Below are 18,722 nucleotides of genomic sequence, written 5' to 3'. Positions count from 1 at the left end.
TGTTAATAATAACCAAGTCTAACAGAAACATCCACAGGGCACAAAATAAATTTCCCATATTATTCTCTACCAAAACCTTGTGTGTTACTAAATGCAAAGTCCAAACTCTCTTTGAAATCCTCATATGTGTCAAGCAGTGGCAACTTAAGGCAGTTGATACAGGTGTTTGCCATAGGCAAACAGCGTCTGTGGCTGACAGATTGATCATGCAGAAAATCAATTGATGGTTGAGGGGAGAAGCCCCTCAATATATTTTTTATTATATTATATATAATAAAAAAATAACAACAAGCTGACAAAATGGCCAGACAGTGCCACTATAGCAAAGGTTATCCTTTTCATTCTCCTACCCCAGTCTTTGTACACTTTATAAACAAGACAAATCATAAGAGAAAATGCTATATTAAGCAGCAATATTTACCTTCAACATCCTGGAGGTAATCCCTCCAAAATGCAACAACACATTCCTCTGCCCTTCTCTTGTTGCTGCCCACTGCAGACAACCGGATGTGGAAAAACTGATCCACTAAGTCAGCAGTAAGTGGGGATGGTTCATGACAGATTAAGGGTCTAAAGCTGTCTGGATACATTCTGATTGCATCCAAAACACCAAGTGTCTTCAGTCCCTCTCTAAATCTATAAAAATGAGACACATAAGACAAAAATGTGTGTGACAATCATATCCTTGGACAAGCGAGTACCATGTGATGACAACCAATGCAAAATAAAAGCTAGAAAAGCTCCAAGATGCCAGCAGAAGTTAGGATGGCAAAACTTGAATTTGTTTAAAGCAGGGGTTTTCAACCTGTGGGGCGAGTACTTGTCAGGGGGGGCGCGAGTACCTGACTGCGCGGGGCGTTGCTTTACGAGATCAGTTTTTGCACTTCCACAACAAAGGCTAACTACAGCGGGATACATATCAGATGAAGCCGAGCGCGCGCACACCAAGGGGAGGGGGGCGAGCCACACGAGTTGCGACTGAGCGCCGTGTGTGGCCGAGTCAGCACCCGCGACCGCGTAAGCCATGGCTCAGCGCCGGTTTATCAAGGGAGTCGCGTTCAGCACAGAAAGGGGGCCGCATGTCCAAAAAGGTTGAAAACCCCTGGTTTAAAGTATGTGATAATCTAAAATAAATCTGTTCAGACTCGCAAACCAAATCCAGTTCAGTCCCATATGTGCAAGCTAGAAATCATTTCAGCTGCATTCTGTTAATTGTGTTGTGGATTTAGTTTTTTTGTATGTAAAACGTCTCAATTGTAAAAAGTATATATATATAAGGGGTGTGCTATATCGTGTCGTTCACGATAATACCGGTATAAGTTTTAAAACGATACAAAAAGTGCCATATCGTAATAAAAGCGATATTCTGCGTACTTTACGTAATGACGTCACGCAGCTACGCAAATGGCGTACGTTCGTTACGTGGGTCATTTGGGCTCTGCGGTGGAGGTGCTCGTTCCAAAAACTTCATGTCCACCATAAATTAATATTTGGCAACCCAACCACCGCTGCGACTTTTTTGCGGAAGTATTTCTCCACGCAGGTTCACACAGCGCACCTCCACCAAACAGTGCAGGAATACTCTCAACATGAATGTCCACCACCAACACAGCTGTAGTACTACTATTTACTGTACTTAGTAGTATTTGTGGCACGCTACGAGTAAAGGCCCACCGGGCTCTGCGCGTTCCAGTGTTGCCAAGTTGGGCGGTTATCCGGCAAACAATTTAATATCAGTTAAATAACACTTCTATTTAAAATAAAATAGTCCGTTTTAAAAAAGCTTCAGCATTGTAGAAGGCTATTAAAAGTCAATTTTTAATGCTGATTTGGATTAATAGTGTTGGTCAGTCTGTATCATTTTTGAAAGAAATTCTCTCCATTCTCCATTCATTCACACTGGCATGTTCTGGGGTTCAATTGAGTGTCATCATTACACACAAGCTGGCAGCCAAATGAGAAAGTATTGCAAAGAAATATCTTTGAAATTCTCTCACAATGTTAAGGTATCTATCTATCTATCTATCTATCTATCTATCTATCTATCTATCTATCTATCTATCTATCTAGACAGGGAAAAAAGAAAGAGAAAAAAAGCTTATTATTAGTATGCGGGTCTTCGTGATGTAATTCTACATGGCACTCACTGCCTGTATAGGTAAATAAATGAGTGACCACATAAAAAAAAGGTCTCAGTTTCTGTGCCACCCCTGTGTGAGCAATGGTCTCAGTCTGGCCACACCTATGAAAATTTTCTGACTTCGCCATTACATTATGTTACATTATTTTTACTGGAAAGACAAAATAAAGAAAGGTGTGTGTAATTCTTACAAACTTCCTACTTTTTTTTTTACAATGTGTTAAATTAATTCTAAATAAAATTCTAAATAAAAATTCTAAATAAAAAATTCTAAATAAAACCTGAACATTACCCCAACCCCATCCCTAAAATATATTTTATATAAATATATATATATATATATATATATATATATATATATATATATATATTTTTTTTTTATTTTATTTTTTTTTTTTTTATTTTTATTTTTTTATGTGCAAACAGCTTTTTTTATGGTATAAAATTAATATAACATCGTATCATATCATATCACATAATATATACACAAACCTTTCAAAAGCCCCACAGACTCTGTGCACCACCTGAAACATGAGAATATCTTCAACTAGTAGATCTCTGTCTTCAATGCATTTTAGTGGCCTAAGACATCCAGCATTTGCCAGGTAGTCCTGCAGTGGTTCTGTGGCGTATATCAGGTCATCAAATGAGATACATTCAGACAACTAGAAACAACAACAAAAAGAGAAAAACAATAAACTAAAGCACAGTTAAATAACCAAGAATGCAAACAGTATACATGATGAATCTGCAGGTTCCTATTTAACGATGTTTTGCTGCTTAGCAGGATAGACCTAACAATTGGCACCTAAGTGTGTATTAACAATGTAACAATATTACCTGTTTAACCTTCTGATAGAGGTCTGTATCAGCAATGTCCTCCAAGACAGGTTTTACAAAGGAATTGTCACCAACTAGATGAGAATACAGTGTTGGTGATATGAATCCTGGTGGAGGACCGCCATGGACAAGACTTACAGCAATTGCCCGACCAGCAAAAAAATATCTATCCTCTCTTAAAGCTAAAGCAAGCATGGCAGAGAAGACAAAATACAGAATCATATGAAAGCACAAAACAAACGACAAAACTAGGGCAGAAAGTATATATAAAAAAATATATATAACTGGAACAACAAATAAAGCATATACCTGAACTGTCCAAAGCCAGGTTCAACTTGCCATTTCTTCCTTCAAACATCGGTGACAGTATTAGGGCTTCCATAAGCAAGCGTAAAAACTCTCTTCTAGGGCCACCAAGGTCCACAGCCTCTTCATCCATTCCCGAGTCATCTGAAAACTTGATGCACATCTGATACATAGGATTATAGGACAGTCGTTTGAAGCCCCGTAGGGCACCATCCAGTACTGAAGATCTATTAATGTTGAACCTACACCTTTGGTTACTATCAATTTGAGATGCAAGACTCAGGAGCACCTCCTGTGCTGATTTAGTGTTTCGGTGTTCAGATGCCCTGTTAAAAGAAAAGATGTTAACCTAGGTATTAGAATCGGGATGAGATCATACTTTCTGTGCAATGTATTATTCTCACACAACAATGCCAGATAAGCCTCCTTACTGCTGACTATGTCTAAACCATACACTTTCTTCTTCCCCAGTGTTTATATGTATAATTGAATAGAGTATGATCCAACACAAAGAAAATTATGCAACACTGAAAATTTCAACCCACAACACAACAGCCCACTGTATTAGTAAACCCAATATTATTGATACATACTATTCGTTTCTCACCCATTGTACACAACTCCTGTTATAAACTTTACATAAATATGGTGGGACCATGTGAGCAGTCCTGGCTGAATTTCCTATCCATAGGCAAAATTATACATTACATTTCAGCTATGCTTACCCTGTTTACATTGCAATGGCAAGAAAAAGTCAGTGAACATCTTGAAATGATCTGGTTTTCAGTATTAATTGTTCATAAAATGTGATTTCATAATCAAATTCAGAAGTACAGACAATGTGCTTATAACACACTAGTGACACACAATCCATTATAATCTTTGGTGTCTTCATTAAACAGCTACTAATCATATATTCACAGAGATGGCGAACCTTCTGCTAAATAAACCCTCTGCTAATAAACAAAAGCTAATTTAAGTCATGAGTTAGCTAACCTTGACTTCAGTCAATTAAACAAAATTTGAGGTGTGGGTTACAAGTATGTTTACTCAAAACTTGTTGAGTTTGCTATTTACAGTCGACCTTCTGCTGATGTTAACCAAACCTAACAAACTTATAATATAAATCTTAGAAGACTTATGATCAAGTCAATGATTGCTGATTTGCACATAGCTGGAAAGGGATCTGAAGTATCTGTTTAGTGTCTATTGAAGTGGGTGCCCAGCTAGGATGACCCCAAAGCCATGTCAGAATACTCAATTACTATATATATATAGGATAAAAGAGACCACTGGAGCTAGTTAACACTTTTTTTAAGTTTACTGTGCCCCCTCCCAAAAACAAATAATTTCACAGAGTACTTAACATTTGCAAATCAGAACAGGGACACTCCACAATAGTACTGGGAAAAGCTTTGTGGACTGATCAAACTAAGGTTGTGTGGACATGCTGCACTATGTATGGTGTAAAACTTGTGCTGCATTCCAACATGAAATAATCATCCTAAAAGTGGAGCAAGGTGGATGGAAAATTATGATTTACAGCTACTTGAAAATCCACCTTCTTAGTGGCCCATTCAAAACACAAACCTTTACTCAAGAACTTAACTCTCCTGAGCTGAAGATATTCTGTTAGGAAGCATGATCCATAATTTCATCTGAATACTGTGCAATACCTTGTTTTCCCAAAGCATCTTAAGGCCACTATGAACTTGGCTCCACTGTATGTCAATGAGCCAATACAAACTTTAAGCTGTTAAAAAGCTTTAAGATGTTTACAATGTTTTTGGGAAACTAGACCCAAGTCTGGTCCATAGTTCATTTAAGAGCCTGATTGAGGTTATTGCTGCCGAAGGAGGTTTGACCAGTTATTAAATACAAGGCTTTACTTGCTTTTCCACCAGCACTGTGAATGTTTAATGACTGTGTTCAATAAAGACAACAAAGATTATAACAGTTCATGTGCTATTAACTTTGTGTCTATGTATATTACTGAACTAATTAAACAAGAGTGTATTGACCAGTCACTTACGCATGACTCTCAAGACTGGCCACTATAGCCTGGTTAAATTCCTCATCATCTGAAGAAAGTTCTGAGATGGAACCCATAATTGAAAGGTAGGCAGCATAGTTGTCATTGCTGACTGATGGAGTCTGGTTTACTGTGGCAACACTGTTTAAGTCAATGACACTGGTCACTTGCTGGACTGGAGAAGGCTGGTTAGCGCTGGTTGTGATATCAATGGTCACTTGCTGGACTGGAGAAGGCTGGTTAGCTCTGGTTGTGATATCACTGGTCGCTTGCTGTGTTGGAGAGGGCTGGTTAGCTGTGGGTGTTCTAGTAAAGGAATCATTAGAGCTCTGCTGTGTAGATGTTTGGAGTGGGTTTAAGTTTCCCCTAGCCCTTGTTATCATACAATGACTAGTGTGACTAGACGCTGTAGTGTCTGTCGAACTGTCCTCTGAATCTGTGTCAAACTAAAAACAAACAAACACATTTAGAAAGTGTTGGGATTCAGCCCACTGCCAAACCATGAAAACTATATGCTGCAATTGCAACATTAACATACTGCTTACATTATGTTTTAAATAACTTACCGTAAATAGAAGATTGCTTGATGGCCTAATGTACACTGCTTTTGATTTAAAAATCTTATGAATTATAAAGCCATTTAGTTCCTGGCCCTCACGTAACTTTGGGGAAACCAACTTATTTCCGCAGGCCATTAAAAGTTCAATACTGAAAAATAACAAACAACAAAAATTACATTTATTTTCAAAACCAGTCTATAGCAAATCAACCCATGAACTGTAATGTGCGATGTCTTAACATTTAGACAACATATTATTATACCTTACATCCTCAGGAATTCTGTCCTTAAATGCTTCTCTTATTTCTGCAATGACTGTCCTGCAGTCCCACATTTTTCTTATTTCAAAGGCACTTAAAATAAAGCCATTTTCATGAAGCTTCCTTTTTCTTTGGTGTTTGCAAACACTGTCCCATGTGGAATCAGGTAACAGTATTACATCCTTATTAAAGGTAGGGTGATTGGGGACAGTAGGTCTAAAAAACATTTAGAAAACAATTACTCAAAAAACCTGTCTTTAAATATATATATATATTTAAGCAATAGAACACGAGGGAGTGTGTTATCACGAATAACATCACGGCTGTGATTCGGTCGCAGGCACGAGCCGAAGGCGAGTGCCGTAGACCATCACAGCCGTGATGTTATTCGTGATAACACACGACCTCAAGTGTTCTATTGCTTTTATACAACAGTTTTAACAAAATAAATAAAGAAAATAAATCAAAGAAGCCCTAAATTTAATAATAAATATGCTTTAATATTGACAATACCTTCCGCCAAAAAGTAGTTCCACAACGAATATAAAGTTTAACACTACAAAGCAGACATTCCAAGTTGCAAAAACTCATTTCAGGGAGGTAAGAACAACAACAAGAAAAAGGTAAGAACCACCGAAGGGAAAAAAAGAAATAAAAAACATCTTGCACACACCAGAGGATATACGGGTGATAACAGAGCTCTTAGAAGCATTAAAGTTCCCTACATAGTGCGCTAGAATGTGTATCAAATCACGGATTTATGTTCGCTACACAGTGCACTAGATAGTGAATTAGACAACTGGTTATGTTCCCTATACAGTGCGATAGATTGTATATCAGATTACGGATTTAAAACGTGATCGGGAGCTGTGTCGCCTGCGTGCACGTTTGTGTGTGAAGTATTATTGGAAAGAAATACAGGAGATAAACTGTTCAGTAGAGCTTTGTTTTATTGCATCCTTAAACTGAACCCACGCATGCGTATACGGCATCAAGCATAACTCCGTATTCTGTGTTAACCCTTTAACGTCTTAAAGGCATATCACAACAGTGTGCATGCAGCTTGTCGTTACTGGCAACGCGTCAGCGGAGTAATACCGTTGTGGTGTGAAAAGCCCGTGCTGTTGTCACGAATATCAGCACGGTTAGAAGGCTTCTCAACCAATCAGATTGTACGGTCGGAACTAACTGTTGTATATATATATATATATATATATATATATATATATATATATATATATATATATATATATATATATATATATATATAAACTTTATCTGTACCAGAAATCCCATGTCAAGAGGAATATAACCAGGGGCGGAGCCAGGGGGTGGCCAGTGGTGGCCATGGCCACCATAAATGAATCTTCGGCCACCCCTCCGGCCCCCCCCAATTCAACAGCGCACCTCAAAAAAGTAGTTCTCCACCAAAACAGTGCAGTAATACACTCGACATAAATGTCAACCACCAACACAATTACAGATGTAGTACTACTTAGTACTAATACTACTACTATTACTATTTAGTAGTATTTGTGGCGCGCTACGAGTAAAGGCGCCAGCTTGCTCTGCGCGTTCCAGTGTTGCCAGATTGGGCGGTTATCCGCCTAATTGGGCGGATTTTGTTGGAAAACAATTTAATAGCAGTTAAATAACACTTCTATTTAAAAGAATATATTCCGTTTTAAGAAGCCCCAGCATTGTAGAAGGCTGTTAAAAGTAAAGTCTATTTTTAATGCTGATTTGGCTTAATAGTGTTGGTCAGTCTGTATCATATTGTTGAAAGAAAATTAAAATTTGTTTTCCATGCATTCACACTAGCATGTTCTGGGATTCAATTGAGTGTCATCTGTACACACAAGTTGGCAGCCAAATGATAAAGTATTGCAAAGGAATATCTTTGAAATTCTTCCTCATAATGTTAAGGTTATAGGCTATATTTTGGTTTTTCACTTGTCAGAGAAAATGAAGAGAAAAAAAAGCTTATTATTCTTTGTGATGTAATTCTACATGGCACTTACTGCCTGTATAGGTAAATGAGTGAGTGACCACATAAAAAAAGGTATCAGTTTCTGTGCCACCCCTGTGTGAGCAATGGTCTCAGTCTGGCCACCCCTATGAAAATTGTCTGGCTCCGCCACTGAATATAACAAACTTTAATTTACCTTTAAACTTTAAGTGATTACTTTACAAGTGACCACTGAAACGGGTTTAACCTGTTATACTGTAAGTCTGAAGCGTTCTCTATGCAAAAGTAAGAGTCTATGTAAATAGGTATACAGTACTAAAGGATGTTACAGAATACCCACAGACACGTGTACTCTCCGTATCGTTCTCCCACAGGTGTGAGACAGCTCATGTAGTTAGCAATCAGAATCCGAAAAAAACGTAGCTGTTTTAGTATTGTTTTTGTATGAAAGCTTCTAAAACGGAGATTTATTTAAGATTGCCTTATTAGAAGTCATTTGCTTCGTTTTGGCATTACTAGAACGTTAAAAACGTCATTTGCAGACAGTCCTTAAAAAAAGACAAATATTCATTAAACATCACAATCTAAACCAAATTATATTACGAGCTAAATTAATTGCTAAATCATATTCAGTGAACTCACCTCTTTCTTGCCTTTGAAGCCCAGCCACCGAAATATTGTTGAGTCTGGTATCGCGGCTGCACGACTTGACTCACATTCAAGGTGCCGCTGGTGCTCCTTGGTACGGCTGATCTGGCTCTAAACAATCGCCGCATTTCCTGCTCAGCGGTCGCGTTGGAAGAGACCCCCGCGGATGACTGGCGATTTTGAACCAACATTTCTGACAATGTTGTTGGAACGGTGGGAGAGTTTAAAATATTGTTTAATAAGCCAATGGCTTCGTTGACTCGCTCTCGGTCTACCATCTTCTCTAATCAGTAATAATGAGGAAGGCGGGACATGTCTGTGAAATCCCGCGTCTTCTATTAACCAATCAGGTACTGAGAATTCAACATTACTTCCGTTTCAATCAAACTCGTTTCCGTATCAATCAAACTCTCTCACACATACAATCAAACTCTCTCACACATACAACTATTCTTATTCACATGCACTATCATTCTGTCTTACATTCACTATCATTCTGTTCCATAAACATGATTATTTGCATTCACATACACTATTTATTACGCTTACATATAATAATATTCTCTTACACATACAGTAGATCTTTGTTTTACATACAGTGTTAACGTCCCTTACACAGACTACCAAACTTACATACATATACTACTATTCTCTTTTACACAGATTATCATGAAAGCACATAATGCATGTTTAAGTAGCTATAGTTATATGTGCAAGAGAAAATAGTGCTGTGTGTATGAGAGTATAATAGTAAATAAAAGAAAGTGTGATTATAGTTGTAAGAGGGTATAGTAGTATATGTGACAGAGTATAGTAAACCATGTATGAGAGTATGATGGTGTGTGTGAGAGAGTATGATGGTGTGTGTGAGAGAGTATGATGGTGTGTGTGAGAGAGTATGATGGTGTGTGTGTGAGAGTATGATGGTGTGTGTGAGAGAGTATGATGGTGTGTGTGTGAGAGTATGATGGTGTGTGTGTGAGAGTATGATGGTGTGTGTGTGAGAGTATGATGGTGTGTGTGAGAGAGTATGATGGTGTGTGTGTGAGAGTATGATGGTGTGTGTGTGAGAAATCAACTTAGAATTATGGCCTACACGGCCTCTCATAAAAAACCCTTAAGACTTCTTAGTCTTAGTTTTTTATTATTTCAAATGACATTAATAATTTATAATCACTGATTTGTGAGATATCAGCAGTAGTAGATCATGTTTAACTGGTTTAATTTTGTTTAAGCGCTGATTATCGGCTGTTTTTCGTGAGTATGTTGGGCGGTTTTCCATGCATTTTGACGGACTTTAAAATGCGCAATCTGGCAACCCTGGCTGAAGCGTTCATTCATATTTTGGAGCGATATATGTTTGTATGCTAGAATATAAATAACATCTTTTACAAACTGCTGTCTATTTACATTGACATTTTCTCTTCTGTCTAAACATTTTTGGAATTGGGTTTTTAAAGATAAGCGATACTGTGGATAATATATTTAATGAGCTGAACTAACTGAGAGAAGCGCTAACGGTGGTGGAAGTCTAAAAGGGTTTGGAACATAGTCGTATCATCATAGCAGTACAACACAGTTTTGTCCGTAGCATCCGAAAATATCCAGAAGCTAATATACACAAACCTTTCTTTAAAAAAATAAACTTACCTTGTTAATAAAGTATGACCTCAAAATCTAAACAAACACAGTATCCGCTGCTGCAGTCTCTACACAAACTTTGCTGCACTGAAATCTCAAGGACACATTTTATGGATATTACGGTAATGCGCTGAAAAACGCGTCCTACAGTCATGCAAGCACATACAGCAGTGTGTGAGTTTACACTAATCAACCATAACATTAAAACCACCTCCTTGTTTCTACACTCACTGTCTATTTTATCAGCTCCACTCACCATATAGGAGCACTTTGTAGTTCTACAATTATTGACAGGACCACCACAGAGCAGGTATTATTTGGATGGTGGATCATTCTCAGTACTGCAGTGACACTGACATGGTGGTGGTGTGTTAGTGTGTGTTGTGCTGGCATGAGTGGATCTGACACAGCAGCGCTGCTGGAGTTTTTAAATACCGTGTCCACTCACTGTCCACTCTATTAGACACTCCTACCTAGTTGGTCCACCTTGTAGATGTAAAGTCCGAAACGATCACTCATCTATCGCTGCTGTTTGAGTTGGTCATCTTCTAGACCTTCATCAGTGGTCATAGGACGCTTCCCACTGGGTGCTGATGGCTGGATGTTTTTGGTTGGTGGACTATTCTCAGTCCAGCAGCGCTGCTGTGTCTTATCCAGTCATTCCAGCACAACACACACTAACACACCACCACCTGAATTTCCTGCATAAATTTGTAATAAAATATTTTCTGCCTTACTCACTCAGCTCTCTGCTTCCTTGTATAGAAATAGGCTAAAAACAGGGGGCAGTTAGTCCTGCTTGCCACAACAAAGGACATTGGATAAATGTTTTGTTTAGAAAGGGTTGAAATTGCTGTACATTTCTGTAATCTTTATAAACTGAAGTTACGACTCATATTGAACAAAACTGATCTCTTACTTTGCTTATTTCCATAAAACGTGAAATATGACATGGCAGCCATTTTTAAAAGAAAGTTCATGAGCTGCTTGCCACACACCCACAAATGTGACATTACTAAAAAGCTCAGGATGTACTCTATAAAATACAGTAGTACTCAAATGGATTGCATAAACGGTGCTTGAGTTAGAGATCTCAGACACATGTCAAGTCAAATTTATTTATATAGCGCTTTTTACAATGAACATTGTCTCAAAGCAACTTTACAAAATCCAGGACCAACAGACCAAAAACCCCTATTGAGCAAGCCGAGGGCGACTGTGGCAGGGAAAAACTCAGGAAGAAACCTTGATAGGAACCAGACTCAGCAGGGACCCGTCCTTCTTGGGTGGCCTGGAGGATATTTTAAATAAATAGGATTTACACAAATCATACAAACACAAAATAAAATTGAACTGAAAGTTGTAACTAGCAAAAAAATGATGTAAGTTCTTCATTGTTCAGTCCAGTCTGTGATAAAGTCTGTTTTAAGTTCTGGACATTTTTGGTGCAAACACGCCAGGTATCCATCACATCTAGTAGGAGCAGCATTGTTGGCACTGCAGTCTCGACTTGCAGTCTTTAACCTCGAGAGGGTGAACAGGTTTCCGTCAGAGCCTCCTCGGGTTAAAACAACAGAAGATGTTGTTACAATGTGAAATCGTTAAGAGTAAAATATCAGAGAGTTTTACAGGTTTAGACTCCAGCACCCCTAACTATTACAGCATAACTAGGTTTGCTTGTTTAGTTTGAAAAGACCAATCAAAAGCCTGAGTAAATAAATATGTTTTCAATCTAGACTTGAACATAGAGACTGTGTCCGAGTTCTGACAGCGGATTTCCCTAAGTTTGAAGCAGATCTGTGATGGAAATGTTGTGTTTCAATAAACAATAGTCATGAGGAGCAATTTTGTAAATTTGGGGTTTGCCTCTACCTAGTGGACATTTTCAGAAATGCAATTTATTACAGGTTAGAACATAACATTAAAACAACCTCCTTGTTTCTAGACTCACTGTCCATTTTATCAGCTCCGCTTACCATATTGAAGCACTTTGTAGTTCTACAATTACTGACTGTAGTCCATCTGTTTCTCTACATAATTTTAAAACCTGGAGAACGCGGGCATCGATCTCACTACCTCTCGCATGCTAAGCGAGCGCTCCACAATTTGAGCTAATTCCCCTTATGAAGGACCTTCCTTTACCATTTGTAAATTGTAATGTACTAACAGAGCATTGATGCTGCATTATGTAAGGGCCACAATAGTGCAGGATATACCAGCTGTTTAGTGCAGTGCAATAACAAAGCAGCTCTGTGAAGCAAGAACTGAAATTATAATGCATGTTATTCAACATAAAATATGTGGGTATTAATATCTAAAACTCAGTGCATTATTAGGCTGCACATACATATAGATTTAAACTGTCCTCTTTTTACTACAATCTGTTTGAAACAGCTGGACGTACAACTAGATGGTGTGGAGAACATGTTACACATACAGTGTGCTATTATTTCAAGCTGATCAAGTACATGCTATTTCACTTACAAACGTCTCACAAAGTACAAATTCCTTCATCATTCTAAACAAACCATGTAGTACGGGACATTAACGCTTACCTAATGCAGTAGGAAGCAACTTGCCTGAACAGGGACTTGAACCCTGGACCCTCAGATTAAAAGTCTGATGCTTTACCGACTGAGCTATCCGGGCTCTGCAACCTGCTTTAATCCTCACAAGGACGTGACTTGAATTACAAACTTTAACATACGTTGTCCTGTAAAACTTCAATTCATATAAAAAGGTTTTATACCTGTTTCGACTCTTTTGAAGTCACTTAATACACTATATTGCCAAAAGTACTCACTAGTCAGCATGGCCGAGCTGTCTAATGTGCTGTGTTCAGGTCACAGTCTCCCTTGGAGGCGTGGGTTCGAATCCCACTTCTGACAGCGCATGCTACATACAAATTTACATCTTTAACCCCCTACCATACATAACAATCTGAAAAGATATAGTTTCAGTGAGCAATGACGCATTGACTTTCGTATTACGTGATGCCATTAAATTATCACAATGTTTGTACACTGGAGAATGCGGGCATAGATCCCTCTATCTCTCGCATGCTAAGCAAGCGCTCTACCATTTAAGCTAATTCCCCTTACGAAGAACCCTTTGTAAATTGTAATGTACTAACAGAGTGTTGATGCTGCATTATGTAAGGCCCACAATAGTGCAGGATATACCAACTGTTTAATGTAGTGCAATTACTACAGTCTGTTTGAAACAGCTTGGCGTACAACAAGTTGGGGTGGAAAACATGTTGCACATACAGTGTATCACAAAAGTGAGTACACCCCTCACATTTCTGCAGATATTTAAGTATATCTTTTTATGGGACAACACTGACAAAATGACACTTTGACACAATGAAAAGTAGTCTGTGTGCAGCTTATATAACAGTGTAAATTTATTCTTCCCTCAAAATAACTCAATATAGCCGCTCAGGTGGCGCAGCGGTAAAAAGAAACGCGCTGCAACCAGGGCTGGATTCTGAGAGCGTGGTATCGAATCCAGCCTTGCTTTACTGGTTCAAAGCTGAGTGGCTATATGAGCAACGATTGGCCGGTTGCTCATGTGGGGGGTGGGACAAAGAACCGGATGTGGGTCTCTCTCTGTCAGAATGCGATTGTGTTCTCTGCCGGCTGATTGGATGCGCTTACACAAAGATGAGAGAGGGTGCCCTTAGAGTGTGTCTCTCCGCATGCAACGCTAGGTGGTGCCAAACTCATCAATGTGTGGGTGGCAAAGATGCATCTGGCTGCTGCTCGTGTTTCGGAGGGGATACGGGTTAGCTTCAATCACCTCCGTCAGGGCAGGGTTCGGCATAGACAGAGAGGAAGCACGATGCTAATTGAACAATTGGATGCGCAAAAAGGGGTAAAAATTTAAGAAAAAAAAAAAAAATAACTCAATATACAGCCATTAATGTCTAAACCACCGGCAACAAAAGTGAGTACACCCCTAAGAGACTACACCCCTAAATGTCCAAATTGAGCACTGCTTGTCATTTTCCCTCCAAAATGTCATGTGATTTGTTAGTGTTACTAGGTCTCAGGTGTGCATAGGGAGCAGGTGTGTTCAATTTAGTAGTACAGCTCTCACACTCTCTCATACTGGTCACTGAAAGTTCCAACATGGCACCTCATGGCAAAGAACTCTCTGAGGATCTTAAAAGACGAATTGTTGCGCTACATGAAGATGGCCAAGGCTACAAGAAGATTGCCAACACCCTGAAACTGAGCTGCAGCACAGTGGCCAAGATCATCCAGCGTTTTAAAAGAGCAGGGTCCACTCAGAACAGACCTCGCGTTGGTCGTCCAAAGAAGCTGAGTGCACGTGCTCAGCGTCACATCCAACTGCTGTCTTTGAAAGATAGGCGCAGGAGTGCTGTCAGCATTGCTGCAGAGATTGAAAAGGTGGGGGGTCAGCCTGTCAGTGCTCAGACCATACGCCGCACACTACATCAAATTGGTCTGCATGGCTGTCACCCCAGAAGGAAGCCTCTTCTGAAGTCTCTACACAAGAAAGCCCGCAAACAGTTTGCTGAAGACATGTCAACAAAGGACATGGATTACTGGAACCATGTCTTATGGTCTGATGAGACCAAGATTAATTTGTTTGGTTCAGATGGTCTCAAGCATGTGTGGCGGCAATCAGGTGAGGAGTACAAAGATAAGTGTGTCATGCCTACAGTCAAGCATGGTGGTGGGAATGCCATGGTCTGGGGCTGCATGAGTGCAGCAGGTGTTGGGGAGTTACATTTCATTGAGGGACACATGAACTCCAATATGTACTGTGAAATACTGAAGCAGAGCATGATCCCCTCCCTCCGGAAACTGGGTCGCAGGGCAGTGTTCCAGCATGATAATGACCCCAAACACACCTCTAAGACGACCACTGCTTTATTGAAAAAGCTGAGGGTAAAGGTGATGGACTGGCCAAGCATGTCTCCAGACCTAAACCCAATAGAACATCTTTGGGGCATCCTCAAGCGGAAGGTGGAGGAGCGCAAAGTCTCGAATATCCGCCAGCTCCGTGATGTCGTCATGGAGGAGTGGAAAAGCATTCCAGTGGCAACCTGTGAAGCTCTGGTAAACTCCATGCCCAGGAGAGTTAAGGCAGTTCTGGGAAATAATGGTGGCCACACAAAATATTGACACTTCAGGAACTTTCACTAAGGGGTGTACTCACTTTTGTTGCCGGTGGTTTAGACATTAATGGCTGTATATTGAGTTATTTTGAGGGAAGAATAAATTTACACTGTTATATAAGCTGCACACAGACTACTTTTCATTGTGTCAAAGTGTCATTTTGTCAGTGTTGTCCCATGAAAAGATATACTTAAATATCTGCAGAAATGTGAGGGGTGTACTCACTTTTGTGATACACTGTACAAGGTGCTGTTATTTCAAGCTGATCAAGTACATGCTACTTCACTTAGAAATATCTCACAAAGTACAAATTCTTCAACTTTCTGAATAAACCATGTAGTAAAGGAAATTACCACTTACCTAATGCAGTAAGAAACAACTCGCCCGAACATGAACCCTGGACCCTCAGATTAAAAGTCTGATGCTCAACCGACTGAGCTATCCGGGCTGTAGAGATCCGTGCTATCTCTCTTGAAGGCGATTATATAAAGTTTTAGGTGAAGTATGTTACTGCTTACACACACAAAGAAAAACATCTCGGGAGGAGAATTTTGCAGGTAGATTACAAACAGATTCCTTTCTTTCACCTTTTTCCTTTTTTCCTGTATCAATTGCACGATTGTTTTCCAGTCATTAAAATGTTATGTGCATTTATATGTGGCAAGAGAAAAAAAAATCCATAAAACTCAAATTGAGTTAGCAAAGAACCTTAAATTATACTAAAGAGTTCTTCAAGTAGAAACAGTTCTACCAAGAACACAAAAAGAACCCTTAAGAAACACTTCTTAGTGCTACATACATTAGTTGTATTCTAGAGGTCAGCATGCGATGAAACTGTGATAGAAACAGACATCGTTTTACTTTATACAACAGTTAGTTCCTTACAATCTGATTGGTTGAGAAGTGATATTTGTGATAACAGCACAGCCTTTTCACACCACAACTGTATTACTCCGCTGACACGTTGCCAGTAACGACAAGCTTCATGCACACAAACGCGCACGCAGGCGACACAGACCTTTTTCCCGATCGCGTTTTAAATCCGTTATCTGATATACAATCTAGCGCACTGTGTAGGGAACATAAATCAGTTGTCTAATTCACTGTCTAGTGCACTATGTAGGGAACATGAATCCGTGATCTGATACACAATCTAGTGCACTATGTAGGGAACATTAATGTGTTTGTAACACGAACAGTTAGTTTAATAGCCCAGTTAGCAGCTCCTAAAAGTTCTGTTATCACCAATATCCTTTGGTGTGTGCAAGAGGTTTTTTATTTTTTGTTTCCCTTCGGAGGTTCTTGCCTTTTTCTTCTTGTTGTTCTTACCTCCCTGAAATGAGTTTTTGCAACTTGGGATGTCTGCTTTGTAGTGTTAAACTTTATATTAGTTGTGGAACTACTTTTTGGCAGAAGGTATTGTCAATATTAAAGCATATTTATTATGAAATTTAGGGCTTCTTTGATATATTTTCTTTCTTTATTTTGTAAAAACTGTTGTATAAAATCAATAGAACACTTGAGGTCATGTGTTATCGCAAATAACATCACGGCTGCGACCGAATCACAGCCGTGATGTTATTCACGATAACACACTCCCTCTCGTGTTCTATTGCTTGATTCTAACGCAAAATTAACTGTATTCATATTATTCCATCTAATGGACGATTGAATAGCCTACAACAAGCACAAACAGGGTTTGAGTTCTTAATAAATAATCCAGTCAGTTAAAAACCCAAAAAGAAGGCTGTACCTAATACACTCATACCAGAGAAAACACACCCTAACATGCTAGTGCCGTTACAGTGCTAACAATAGTCCACCCAAAAACATTATTTGGTCAGTTGGAGATCTCATATGGGGCTCCCTTTCTATTGATATATGATTTACAGCCTAGTGACAAAGTGTACAGTGCAGCAAATGGGTTACAGTCAGTAAATTTACCATACATAATAATATGAAAAGATTAAGCAGTTCGTACAAATGATGTCAGAAGTGGTTCGTACAAACCACTTCTGACATCTCATGCTTTATGCAAGTTTACTTCTTCAGAGGACACAGCCATCAGGGAATACAGTTTGCATGAACTGGGTGTACATGGTCTGCAACAATGCTGAGGTACAGTAGGTGGTACGTGTCAAAGTAACATCCGCATGGATGCCAGGATCCAGGCTTTTGATCTCTATAAGTGTGAGAAATTTAAACATGTATTCATCCTGATCATGAAGTATGTTTATTCAGCGTCTATTTACATTGTTACAGCTGTATTTTACAATTGAAACGTTCACATTATTTAAATGTATGTAAAGTACATTGTATACTAGCTGTTTACTTTTTTCCTAAGTAAAAACTGTCATTACCTCAACATGTCATTACCAACACATATCTTGTTGTGATGGTAAAAACACTTAGTGATGGTAATAACAGGTTTTTAGTTTCACCATCACTATCTTATTAACTCTTTAATAATTAAAGCTAATTAAAGCTAAATAAGCATAATGGTTTTATTATACAAGGAAACATTAATTTTCACTGATTAGTCAATATGGCCCACAAGATATCAGCAGAGATCCAAAAAAATATCAGTAATTACATGAAAAAGAAAAGGTAAGTTTAAAGTAATATCACAACCTTCAAAATGTGAACAAGGGAGCATCGTAAGGGGAATTAGCTCAAATGGTAGAGCGCTCGCTTAGCATGTGAGAGGTAGCGGGATCGATGCCCGCATTCTCCAGTGCAGATACATTATGATTATTTAAGGGTATCATGTAATATGAAACTCGTTGCGGCATCGCTTAATCGTAGCTTCAAAAATTAGATCAGGATTTAAGTGAGTCTTTAAGGCAACAAAAAATATGTGGGTATTAATATTTAAAACTCAGCGCATTATTAGGCTTATTATAAGGGCCTTGCTCAGGGACCCAACAGTAGCAACTTGGTGGTGGTGGGGCTTGAACTGGCAACCTTCTGATTACTAGCCAGTACCTTAACCACTGAGCTATCACTGGCCCAGTGATAAATATAAATATAGATAAATATATAAATATAAATATAGATTTAACCTGTCCTCTATTTACTACAGTCTGTTTGAAACAACTAGAACATGTTACACACACAGAGTGCTATTATTTCAAGCTTATCAAGTACATGATATTTCACTTAATAACATCTCACAAA

General features: G+C 38.8%; 1 long non-coding RNA gene across 1 annotated transcript; it reads right to left on the bottom strand.

Annotated features, from left to right (window-relative positions):
- Positions 1-309: 309 nt before the first annotated feature.
- LOC134321783 (uncharacterized) lies at positions 310-3,050 on the bottom strand. Its single transcript, XR_010013918.1, has 3 exons — positions 2,981-3,050; positions 2,633-2,805; positions 310-636 (listed from the first exon to the last, which is right to left on the bottom strand). It is a non-coding gene; the product is annotated as an uncharacterized LOC134321783 (long non-coding RNA).
- Positions 3,051-18,722: the final 15,672 nt, after the last annotated feature.

The sequence above is a fragment of the Trichomycterus rosablanca genome, chromosome 10 (genome assembly GCF_030014385.1).
Source record: "Trichomycterus rosablanca isolate fTriRos1 chromosome 10, fTriRos1.hap1, whole genome shotgun sequence".
Taxonomy (NCBI): Eukaryota; Metazoa; Chordata; class Actinopteri; order Siluriformes; family Trichomycteridae; genus Trichomycterus; species Trichomycterus rosablanca.
The sequence above is the reverse complement of the archived record's forward strand: the minus strand, read 5'-3'. Positions and strand labels throughout refer to the sequence as shown.